Below are 13,362 nucleotides of genomic sequence, written 5' to 3' on the forward strand. Positions count from 1 at the left end.
CATGGCTAACAGGTATATGAAAAGATGTTGAACACCACTAATTATCAGGGAAATCAAAGCTACTACGAGTTACCACCTCACATCAATTAGGATAGCTGTTATCAAAAAGACAGGAAAGTATTGGCAAGTGTCTGGAGAAAAGGGAACCCTTGTACACTTTCGGTGGGAATGTAGATTGTTGCAGCCATTATGGAAAACAGTATAGAAGTTCATAAACAAAAATAGAAGTACCATATGACCCGGAAATCCCCTTTCTGGTTATATACTCAAATCCCTGCAAAGATATCTGCACTCCCATGTTCATTGTGGCATTATTCACAACAGCCAAGATTTGGCAACAACCTAAGTGTCTGTCAGTGGATGAATGAATAAAGAAAATATGTTATATATACCCACACACAGTGGAATATTATTCAGCCTTATAAAAGGAGGGATCCTGGCCAGGCACAGTGGCTCTCGCCTGTAATCTCAGCACTTTGGGAGGTCAAGGTGGGCAGATCACAAGATCAGGACTTCAAGACCAGCCTGGCCAACACAGTGAAACCCCCGTCTCTACTAAAAATATAAAAAGAAATTAGCCGGGCATGGTGCTGGGCACCTGTAGACCCAGCTACTTAGGAGGCTGAGGCAGGAGAATTTCTTGAACCTGACAGGCAGAGGTTACAGTGAGTCAAGATCGTGCCACTGCACTCCAGCCGTGCCAAAGACACTCCAGCGAGACTGTCTTTAAAAAAAAAAAAAAAAAGGGGGGATCCTGCTGTTTGCCACAGTATGGATGAACCTGGAAGATATTAGGCTAAGAGAAATAAACCAGACACAGAAAGAAAAATATTGTATGATCTCATTAATATACAGAATCTTTTAAAAATTTCAAGTATACAGAGATACAGACTAAACAGTGGTTATTAGGAGAAAGGTGGGAAGAGAGAAAATGGAAGATACAGTTCAAATGATATAATGCTGTAGGATGAATAAGTCTAGAGATCTAATGTACAAAATGAGGACTATAGCTGATAGTTGTGTATTGCATTGGAGATGTTTGCTAAATGAGTAGACCATAGCTGCTCTTGCCACACAAAATGTGAGTGCCACACACTATGTGAGATGATGGATATGTTAATTTGCCTCACTATAGGAACTATTTTACTATCTATATGTATTTTGCAAAATCATAATATATACTTTAAATATACACAATAAGAATTATTTTAAAAATATTTCAGTGCCCCACTTTCAATAATTGATAAAATGAAGACTTTAACAACACTATCAATTAACTGATATTTATAAAACACTCCACTGAGTGACTTCAGAGTACCCATTCTTTTCAAGTGCACATGTAACATTCTCCAGGATAGACTATGTAATACAGCCCAAAACAAGTCTTAATAAAATTTGTAAAAAGGTTGTAATTGTACAAAGCATGTGCTCTGACCACGATGGAATTTAGAGATCTGTAAGAGAAAGAAACCTGAGAAAACATCAAATATTTGGAAATTAAACACACTTCTAAATAACCCATGAGTCAAAGAAATCACAAGGGAAATTAAGTTTTACTGAATGAAAACAAACACACAACATCAAAATCTATGGGATATATCTAAAGTAGTACTTAGAAATAAATATAACTTCGATACCTATATCAGAAAAGAAGAAAAGACAAATAAAAAACATAAGCTTCCATCTTAAGAAACTAGAAAACAAAGAGCAAGCTAAGCCCAAGACAAGCAGAAGGAATAAAATAATAAATATTAGAGCAGAAAAAAATAGATAAAAAATTTTAATCCCTAAAAGATTTTTATTTCAAAAGATCAACAAAATTGACAAACCCTTAACTAGACTGACCAAGAAAACATTACTAATTACCAAACTCAAGAATGAAAGATTTTGTAAAGCACCAAAAACTCCACGTGATCTTCTCAATAAAGTAGGAAGAGCCAGCAAAGGAGACTGGGATAAGAGAAACCAGAAACCAAGAGAGAATGTATTTCAATAATGAGAGAGTGGTCAACTGGTTGAGTGTTGCTAATTCCTATAAAAGAAAAGGAGAATTGACCTTTGGATTAGGCCATGTGGAGTTTGTTGACAACCTTAGGAAGTATTTTGAGAAAATAGCATAAATAAAAGTCTAATTGGAATGACTTGGAACAGAACTCATTGTAAGAAGTGAAGAAGTGGAAAAAATGAATACAGACAACTCTTCCAAGAGGTTTTGTTTAAATTAAGGACAGCAGAGATTTGGAGTGGTAGGGAGAGAGATGAGATGCCTAAGGGAAGTTATTTTTGTCTTTTAAGATGGGAGATATTGTATATATAGACTGAGGAGTAATTGAAAGTTAAAAGGGGGAAAAGTTGGTGATGCAAGAGAGAGTAGATGACCTGCAGGCACAAAGTCCTTGAGAAGGCAGGAGGGAATGAGATGTAGTTCAAAAGTAAAGCATGTCAGGAACTCTGAAGAGTCTGAGATTTTTTTGTATTTGTAAGCCAACAAGTTAGCCTGCCACTATTCCATGGATGCTCAGCAAACAGGAAACTCCTGGGTCAAAGACAAAGGCTTTGATTTCTCACACCACCAGTTCCCTGCACCCCAATTCCTCAGATCAATGTGAAGAGGGCCAGGTGACACCTGCATATGCAGTGAGTTGCACTACAAGTGAGGAAGTCTGAACTTAGGGAACCTGAATCTTTTATATTGGGCAATAAAGGTGTGTACCCTTTGCTCCAGACACATTGTTTTTATTATATTGAACAGTAAACATTCTTGCTGTTTGTTCCAGAGGCAGACACTATCTCTATCTTCCAGGGCTATGAAACATTCAATCCTTGATTACATAGTCTGGAACAAGGAAATGTGAGAGACCCTTAGAGAATTGTCTCTCAACAGAGTTCAGCCTTTAGTAAGAGCTAAATACTAAATTTAGCACCATTTTAAATGGTGGAGGTTGAGGGGTGGGGAAGATAGATTATTGGAAAAGATTCTAGTACCTCTTTTCTGTTTACTTTTTTTTTTTTCCCTAGCAAATCAATAGATGAAGGTATCAGGTAAAATTGAGGAGTGGGCATCAAGAGTATATGGTTTAAAGAGAGAGAAAGCTGTCTAGAAAAGGAGAGGGTTGGCCAAGGAAATGTAGAATTATTGGGCATTGCCGAAGACACTCCTATAGTTTGTGATCATAAATTTAACCAGTCAGCACAATTGCGACTGTTTTATCCGGGTTCATATCATGCTTTAGTGCAGTGAAAGATCAAGCAGAGAGTTGGCTTTAACCAAGATTGGAATTTTTTTTTTTTAGGACAGTATGATGGAGAAAGAATGTGGTAAGGGCCTTAGGGGTATACACTGACAAACCCTTAACTAGGATGATTACAGTAATGGACCATGGAATCTAGGCTGGATAAAGAGGAGAGTGAGGAAAGGAAGGCCCGTGAAAAATTGATGAGGCCAAAGGATCAGAGTTCCTGATGGGATTAAAGAAGAGTTAGAGTGGGTGTGTTAGAATAAGTGAACTAGGAAGACAGAAGGAGGTAGTCAAATAATGGAATGCCTAAAATCAAGGTTTTAGAGTAATAGTACGTGAGCATGGAAGTGGGTAGCTAAGGTGGAGTGGAGAAAAAGATCATGAGAGGTGAGGAGTCAAGAAACTGAGTGACCAGAGTGTCAGATGTATCGTTTAGTGCTTGTTGAAGTCACCAAGAATAACAAGTCACAATGGAAAGACAGGGACCTGTATGCTAAAATTTTGAATGAATGAGAGGAAATGACTGAAAGGTCAGCAGATGATTGCAACATAGAGGGGGTGGCAGGTGCCATGGACTGATGGCAAACTATTCCTTTATTTAATAAATATTTATTTACATGTGGCCAACTAATTACTGTGGGAAGAACAACTTATCACATCCTCAAGGATTACATACTAATTGGAAGATAATACACTCCTCCATCAAAAGCGAAACACTAAGGCAAACATTGCAGTATAGTGAGGCAGAAAGACCACTTGCCTAAGGGTCAGAAAATCCGATTTCTATTATAAGTTCCAGGTTTGTCAATAATTAGCTATGAGCCTGGGTAAATCAATTAACCTCATCAGGCCTCAGTCTCCACATTTGGATACAGATGAGATGATTCTCAAGCTTCCGCAGAGCATAACATTTCATAATTCTGTGAAATAAAATAAGAGCTATTTCACACGGAAATTGGGGAGAATGAATAAGCACAACTGTCCAGATTTTACAGACGGAAGAACGTGAACCATGAAGGACTACGTAATTTGTCCAGCATCAGAATATAAAGTCAGGTTCATTGTTGTTTGTGTTAGATCATATAATGCAGAGCAGATGGCCTAATCTGTGTTTGTTTTTGTCCACTTTCCTAAATTTTTGTTTGTCCTTCCATTATCTCTACTTGTTTCTAGCTAGGTCACAATTGCTTATGTCAAAGGAACAAAGAAAATACCACAAGAATCCGTAACTATAACAATGTTGTTTAACACAACTTTGAATACATTTTTACAGGAAGCAAAGAAGTGTGTTGCCCTCCAGGAAATGTGTGTTGCTCTGATGTAATTAGGTTGACATACATTTCCCTGGTAGCCAATATAAGGAATGGGTCCACTAACCCTTGACATCAGAAAATTTTGGGGTTGGATTAGATGTCAAGGTTGGGAAGGATATTATTTGGGTAAAGGGGTTCATTAACAGTTTTTCCACTATAATGAATTTTTCCTTTATAGCTGTGATGTTACTCCCATATTTTTGAACACGTACAAGCATATTCAGTGATACTTTGAGATCCAACTATATGCTAGGTACTTACTGTAAGGCCTAGTGGCATTGTGGAGAGCAGGATAGCTAAGGTATCTGTCCTAACTCCTTTTGTTAATATATACTGAATGGTGAAGATAGACATGAACAAGAAAATGAATAAATAAGATATTTTTTCAGAACATGATCAACGTTTGAAGAATATGAAACAGAGTAGCAAGATGTCTCTTACCATGTTTTGCATTTCCCCCATTTAGAAAATAAGTACCACGAGCGTTAGGACCTTGTCTGTTATATTTATCAATGTACCCACTGTGCCTTGGTTAGTGAGTTTTGGTTGTGGGCTTCTATAGATAGGATAGTCAGGAAAGGTATCTGTAAGGTGCCCTGAATGCTGAGAACTAGAAAATAAGGAGTTTTCAGCCAAAGATCTGGAGAAGAAGCATTCTGGGGAAGAGCAATGTAAAATTCCCAAGGAAGCAACAAGTTCAGCATGTTTAAGAAACATAAGAAAGGTCAGTGTGGCTGGAAAATTGTAAGGGTAGAAGTTTGAATTTTAATTTAATTACTATGATAAGTCATTATAGTTTTTTTTTTTTTTTTCCTTTTCTTTTCTGGCCATGTTTTCTTCCTCTAATTTTATTTCCTTTTTTTTCCTACAGAGTTTTAGTCAGGGATTTTAAATGACCATATATTTATCTTTAAAAGTTTCCCCAGACAGTTTTGCAGGGAATAGGGTGAGAATAGCATGAGAGGAAGCAAGAGATCAGTTAGGAGATGAGTGTTGATGGTGGGCTGGTGCAGGGGAAGAAGTATTGAGCAGTAATTGAGTTTGAGATATATTCTAGTATGCTAGGTGTGGTGGTGCTTTGGGAGGCCCAGGTGGAAGGATAGCTTGAGGCTAGGAGTTTGACAGTTTGAGAGATATATTCAAAAGATAGAACAACAGGATTGTTCAGCTGTTGTTCTTCAACTGTTGTTCAACAGGTGATTGATTGGATACGGAGTGAGAGAAAAAACAAGAAAGACTCCATTGCTTTGGTCTGAGTAATTTGGTGGTAGTAGTGCCACTAACAAGGAAACTGGGAGAGGAGCAGAGTTTTTCTACGGACAATCAAGCAGTTGGTTTTATCCATGTGAAGCTTACAGTGCCTGTTAGATCTCCAAATGTAAGTGTAGATAAAATGGTTGATATGAGTATGGCAAGATGTCAGAACTGAAGATATTACTCTTCTGTGAGTCACTGGCATTTAGATGCTATGTAAAGCCACAAGACTGAGTGAGCTCATCAAGGGAGAGCATGTCGAAATGAGCAGCAAGGACTAACCCTTGAACATTTTGCCTTTGAAAAATACAATATTTTATAAACTAGAAGTACATTATTTACCAGGTAAATCAGCCAGTTTTAAAAACCCACTTTGTCTTCCTCTCTCAGCAAGTAGTGGGAGGCCATCTTAGAAGGAAGCTATCCTGGTGAGAAGCTCTAATCACACCAGCCCCTGGGACTTGCCAGTATGTCATCAGATATACAACGAAAGGCTCTGGTTCCCCTATGCCTCTCTCTCTCATCAGAAGTCTTCCCTGACTCCCCCAGGCCACAGTGATCCCTACTTCTCCTAACTCTTCTTCCTGGTTACTTTCTGGACCTTTACAGACATTCCTCCTGGTAGTGTAGCTACTTATGCAGAACAGATGCTCTAATATGTGTTTGTTTACCTCTATTTAAACAAAGTTTGTATTTGTCTTGTTATCTCTAGGCAATGATTGCCTTTTACCCCCACTTTCAACATTATAATTTCCTCAAGGGCAGGATATTCTTATATATCTTTCTATCCCTTACAATGGTCTGTATTTCCCCATTTGGAATGTAAATACCACAAGAGCTAGGATTTGTCTGTTATGTTCATCACTGTACTCTTTGAGTCTGAAACAGTATTCTTGAATAAACACAAATAGAATAAAGGAATATAAAAGCTGCTGATAGTCGTCTAGATAGATGGTTAAGTGCCCTGCCTAAAAGCAAGACTTTCACCCTTTTCCTTGGTAGACATAACCTCCACTTTTGGTCCCTTTTTTAACACCACCTTATGCAGAAGTGTTTCACTTCATATCACCTTTATGGACTCTTTCCACAGTTTCTGCTGATACTCAAGTAGATAAGAATAGGACATATATTTATGGTCTATATAATGCATATATGTAGTTGGGATCTGTGGTAGATTATCTGCAAAGATGACCATTAACAATTTATTTCATTTTTGTATGTGTACATTGCTCTTCCCAACAAGAGATGGAGTCTGTTTCCTCTCCCCTTGAATATAGATGGCCATGTGAATAGCTTTGGCTAATAGAATTCAGTAGAAGGGATGTTACCTAACTTTGGGCCTTGGGCCTTAAGAGGCCTTTCAACTTCCAGTTTTGCTGTCTTGAGATTTGGACACCATGTTTAAGAAGCTTGGCCTTCTGGATGATGTAAGACCACATGGAGAGAGAGAAGTGTACCTAGCACCCAACTATTCCAGCCACTGCAAATGAGGTACAAAACAGGTGAATAAAGCCATCTTGTATTCTCTAGGTCTAGCCAAACTATCCCAGCTTCCTCCGGAGTCATGAAGCAGCCACCCCATGAAGCACAGACAAGCCATTCTTGATGAGTCCCACCCTAGTTGCACAATCATGACAAATAATAAATGGTAGTTGTTGTTTTAAGCCATACTTCTGGGGATGATTTGTTATATAGCAGTAGATAACTGAAATAGGATCTGTTTCAGGATTTCTTTTATGACAAAATTTCCAGAAATACATTGCATTTAAAAGAAGCACTTCTGCAATTTGTAGCAAAATTATGATGCAATTATCTTTTGTCCCAGCAGTCTTCCTTCTAGGATTCTATCCCAAAGATACTCTGGCAAAAATACAAAGAGACATACTGGCTATTCATTGCAATACTACCTAAAATAGCAACAAACTTTAAACAATTCAAATGTCTATCAGCAGGGGACTCGTTGAATATGTTATGTAACGTCTACATGATGAAGTAATATGCAGCTATAAAAAAGGAATGAGGAGCACCTCTGTAAACTGCCATAGAGTAATCACCAAGGTATAAAGTTGAATGAAAAAAGCATGGCACAGAAAATTATGTGTGGTATGATATGCCATTGTTTAACTTTCTTTCTTTTTTTTTTTTTTTTTGAGACTGAATCTCGCTCTTGTCACCAGGCTGGAGTGCAATGGTGCGATCTCCGCTCACTGCAATCTCCACCTTGTGGGTTCAAGCGATTCCCCTGTCTCAGCCTCCCAAGTAGCTGGGACTACAGGCACACACCACCACTCCTAGCTAATTTTTTGTATTTTTAGTAGAAACAGGGTTTTACCATGTCGACCAGGATGGTCTTGATTTCCTGATCTCGTGATCCACCCACCTTGGCCTCCCAAAGTGCTGTGATTACAGACGTGAGCTACTGTGCCCAGCCATTTAACTTATTTTTTAAAGAAAAGATAAAATATAAAAACTTTAGGCCGGGCGTGGTGGCTCACACCTGTAATCCCAGCACTTTGGGAGGCTGAGGCGGGTGGATCACCTGAGGTCAGGAGTTTGAGAACAGCCTGGCCAACATGGTGAAACCCCATCTCCACTAAAAATACAAAAATTAGCCAGGTGTGGTGGCAGATGCCTGTAATCCTAGCTACTTGGGAGGCTGAGGTAGGAGAATCGCTTGAACCCGGGAGGCGGAAGTTGCAGTGAGCCGAGGTTGTGCCATTGCACTCCAGACTGGGCGACAGTGAGAGACTCTGTCTCACAAAAACAAAAACAAAAACAACAACAACAAAAAAAAAACCTTTAAAAGAAGTTATTACCTTAAGAAGAGAGAGGGGATTGGGTAAATGATAACACAGAAATGTAATCATAAAACTCTAGACTGCCCACGCCCCCGGCCCGCCCAGCCTGCAGCAGCAGCAACAGCAGCAGCGGGCAGCCGCACAGGCGTTTATGTCGGGTCTCCGGGTCTCCCAGCAGCATCCGAACTACCTGATCAGCGGCAGCACCAGCTGTGTGCCCAAGGATGGGCTCACTGTGCAGCAGCTCTTTGCCAGCACCAACGGCCTCACCTACAAGGACTTCCTGATTCTCCCAGGATTCACAGACTTTATAGCTGATGAAGTGGACCTGACCTCAGCCCTGACCCGGAAGGTCACGCTGAAGACGCAGCTGATCTCCTCCCCCATGGACATTGTGACAGAGGCTGACATGGCCATCACAATGTCTCTGATGGGAGGTATTGGTTTCATTCACCACAAGTGCACCCCAGAGTTTCAGGCCAAGGAGGTGCAGAAGATCAAGAAGTTTGAACAGGCAGGCCATGGTGCTGAGCCCCTCGCACACTGTGGGTGATGTGCTGGAGGCCAAGATGTCGCATGGCTTCTCCGGCATCATCACTGAGATGGGCACCATGGGCAGCAAATTGGTGGGCATCGTCACTTCCCGAGACATTGACTTTCTTGCTGAGAAGGACCACACCACCCTCCTCAGTAAGGTGATGACACCAAGGATTGAGCTGCTGGTGGCTCCAGCAGGCGTGACATTGAAAGAGGCAAAAGAGATACTGAAATGTAGCAAGAAAGGGAAGCTGCGTATTGTCAATGATTGAGATGAGCTGGTGTTCATCATCGCCTGCACTGACCTGAAGTAGAACTGAGACTACTTTCTGGCCTCCAAAGATTCCCCCAAGCAGCTGCTGTGCGGGGCAACTGTGGGCACCTGTGATGATGACAAACACCACCTGGACCTGCTCACCCAGGTATCCCCACCTCCAGGTGAGTGGGGGGAACGTGGTGACAGCAGCCCAGGCCAAGAACTGATGCTGGTGTGGACGGGCTGCATGTGGGCATGGGCTGCGGCTCCATCTACATCACCCAGGAAGTGATGGCCTGTGGTTGGCCCCAGGGCACTGCTGTGTACAAGGTGGTCGAGTATGCCCAGCACTTTGGTGTGCCCATCAGAGCCAATGATGGCATCCAGACCATGGGGCCTGCGGTCAAGGCCCTGGCCCTTGGAGCCTCCATAGTGATGATGGGCTCCCTGCTGGCCGCCACCACAGAGGCCCCTGGCATGTGCTGCTTCTCAGATGGGGTGCGGCTCAAGAAGTACTGTGGCATGGGCTCACTGGATGCCATGGGGAAGAGCAGCAGCAGCCAGAAACGATACTTCAGTGAGGGGGATAAGATGAAGATCATGCAGGGTGTCTCAGACTCCATGCAGGACAAAGGGTCCATTCAGCAGTTTGTGCCCTACCTCATAGCGGGCATCCAGCATGGCTGCCAGGATAGCGGAGCCCACAGCCTGTCTGCCCTTCGGTCCATGATGTACTCAGGAGAGCTCAAGTTTGAGAAGTGGACCATGTGGGCCCAGATCGAGGGTGGCATCCACGGCCTGTAGTCTTACGAGAAGCGACTGTACTGAGGACAGCGGTGGAGGCCGAGGTGATGGAGGGGGCGCACCCCAGTGTCCACCTTCAGGCACAACCTCCCTCCATAACTGAGTGGTCCACAGGTTTGCCCTACAGGTTCCCCAGCTGCTTTCCAGGGAGAGAGGAGGGGAAGTCCTGAGGGGTCTGCGGCCCCTTGCTCAGTATCCCCTACAGAGTCAGGACTTTTCCCTGGGCCGGGCTGCCCTGGGAGCCCCCTGAGCCCAGCCAGCCGGGGTCTTAGGCCCTGTGCCTGCCTCAGGTCTTTCAGCCTGCTCCAGCCCGGCCCCCACCCCAGGGGCAGGCAGCCCCTCCTGGCTTTTTCTGTAGAGCACCTCCCGGCCCCCATCCCCCCAGGAAATGGTGCTCTCCTGGCCCTACCTCTGGCCCTTCCCGGGCCGCTGCTCCCTCAGCCATGTGGCACTTCTGAGCTCTTGACCTAGGCCAAGGGGAGGTCTCTGCCCCTTCCCCGGCCCTGGGCTACCCTTGGGTCCTGCTCCTCAGGTAGTTCCCCTGTCCCTGGCCCTGGGGAGGAGGCTGCCCTGGTCATGGCCGCCTGCCTGTCATTCCTGACTCACCACCGTCCCCAGGTGTACCATTTCTGCCTTCTCCTCAGCTGCAGTTGAAGGCTTTAACTTTGCACACTTTGGGATCACAGTTGCATCATTGTGTATTAAATAATCGGAATAAATCAAGCATGTCTCAACGCCTCCACCAAAAACAAAACAAAAACCAAAACAAAAACTCTAGACTGTGGGAAACTATAGCACAAATAACCTAGTTTCTTCTACAAGTAAAATTTAAAGAAAACAAAAAGGGATGGAATGGGAACCTTGTGATTAAAAAAAGGAACTTAAGGGGCATTCCAACCAACTGCAATTTATGAACCAATTTGTATTCCAATTTGAATAAATAAACTGAAAAAGTTTATGAGATGGTGGGGAAATTTAAACACTGGTTGGATATACAGTGCTACTAAGGAATTATTATTTAGGTATGATAATGATAGTATGGTTATTTTTTTAAAAGAAGGTTTATGTATTAGATACACACTGAGGTTTTTATGGATGAAATGATATTACACCAGGACCTGAAGAAGAACCGAGACTACTTTCTGGCCTCCAAAGATTCCCCCAAGCAGCTGCTGTGCGGGGCAGTTATGGATAAAACAGGATTGGCCATGAGTTGGTAATTAATTAATCTGGATGACTGGTTCATAAAAGTTCATTCTATTGTCTTCTTTACTTTTGTATATAGAGTCGTCTCCTAGTATCCATGGGGGAGTGGTTCTAGGACCTCCTGCTAATACCATAATTTGTGGACGCTCAAGTCCCTTGTATAAAATAGTATTATTTAACCTATGCACATCCTCTGGTATACTTGATTATCTCTAGATTACTTATAATACCTAAAACAATGTCAATGCTATATAAGTAGTTGTTATACTGCATTGTTTTTTAATTTGTATTATTTTTGTTGTTGTATTATTTTTATTGTTTTTTGAATATTTTTAAAAGTTTCCGTTTCCTTTTTGTTTTGATTATTTTAATTGACACATAAGAATCACACATATTTACGGGATATGGTGTGATATTTTGATACATGTATAGAATGTATAATGATCAAATCAGGATAATTAGCATATCCATCACCTCAAACATTTGTTATTTCTTTGTATTAGGATCAAATATTTTCCGTTCATGGTTGGTGGAATCTACACAAGGGCAGAACCCATGGATACAGAGAGCCGACTGTATGTGAAATTTTTCAAAACGAAAAGTTAAAGTGAAAAGGAAGCCTCTGAGACCCAGCATTTTAAGGGCACTGAATTCATTTTCTTCGTAATACCACACCTTAGGTCTATTACTCCAAGTAAACCCCGTCTATACAAAATGGAAGTTATATCTGTAAAACCATGATGAGTATTTAGAACTGTCTGTGATTGACATCATGTCAGTGATTTTGAAGTTATAATGAGTTCTCAGACAACCAGGTGTTTTTGTTATTTTGCTTTGTTTTGGGTTTTTAAAAAAAATTTCCAGTATCACTTTTGTCTCTTAGTGAAAGTTTTAATTAACATGAATAGTCTTTTTCTCCTCTTCCAAACATGTATCATCATCATTCACTCAATTAACATATTATTCTTATTTATTTATTTATTTATTTATTTGAGACAGGGTCTCATTCTGTCACCCAGGTTGGAGTGCAGTGGTACAGTCACAGCTCACTGCAGCCTTGACCTTCCAGCTTCTGGGCTCAAGCAGTCCTCGCACCTCAGCCTTCCAAGTAGCTAAAACTATGGATGTGTGCCACCATGTCCAGCTAATTTTATTATGTTTTTGTAGAGACAAGGTCTCACTATGTTACCCAGGCTGGTCTCAAACTCCTAGGCTCAGACCATCCTCCTGTTTTGGCCTCCAAAATGCTAGAATTATAGGCGTGAGACACCATGCCCAGCCTTAAGACTTATTTTTTGAGTGACTACTTTTAGAGCTGCTGGTATTAGGGAAATAGTGCTGCAAGCTAACAGGAGTCTACAGCCCTACAGCACACAACTGTCAACATGCATGCCCAGATGCTTACAATACCATGGAATAACAGGGCCATAATTGAGGTCTTTGAAAGGACATAGAAAAGGCCTGGTTTCTCTTCCCCTAGCAGGAGATGAGAGGACAAATCTTGAAAGGGGATGTTAGAGGCTGTCAAGATGCTGGTTCTGGGGAAAGAATACCAGCAGACTGGGTATAGCTTATTTTGGAGGTAAGATGTAATCTGATGCTTTTTAGGTTACAAACATCTTTCATTTTCAAATATCTGTTATCTCTTCTGTGAACCAAAATGAATGACCTATATCAGTGGTTCTCAAAATGTGATCCCTGGATCAGCAGCATCACCATTCCCAGGAAACTGGCTAATGCAACTGCTTGAGCTCCACTCCAGACCTATGAGTCTGCGACTCTGGAGCTGGACCAGTGACCTATGTTTTAATAAGCTTTCCAGGTGATATTAATGCTTGTTCATGTTAGAAAATCACTGGTTTAGAGAAAACTAGTAATTGTTCCATAAATTTAGTTTAAAGGAGAAAGAAGCCTGTCCTTTAGCCAAGTTAAAAAAAAAAAAAAAAAAAAAAAGG

General features: G+C 41.6%; 1 pseudogene; it reads left to right on the forward strand.

The window, feature by feature from the left end:
• Window positions 1–7,987: 7,987 nt before the first annotated feature.
• Window positions 7,988–11,593, forward strand: LOC103241715 (inosine-5'-monophosphate dehydrogenase 1 pseudogene; annotated as a pseudogene).
• The last annotated feature ends 1,769 nt before the right edge of the window (window positions 11,594–13,362 follow it).

This window comes from Chlorocebus sabaeus, chromosome 15 (assembly GCF_047675955.1).
Source record: "Chlorocebus sabaeus isolate Y175 chromosome 15, mChlSab1.0.hap1, whole genome shotgun sequence".
Classification (NCBI taxonomy): Eukaryota; Metazoa; Chordata; class Mammalia; order Primates; family Cercopithecidae; genus Chlorocebus; species Chlorocebus sabaeus.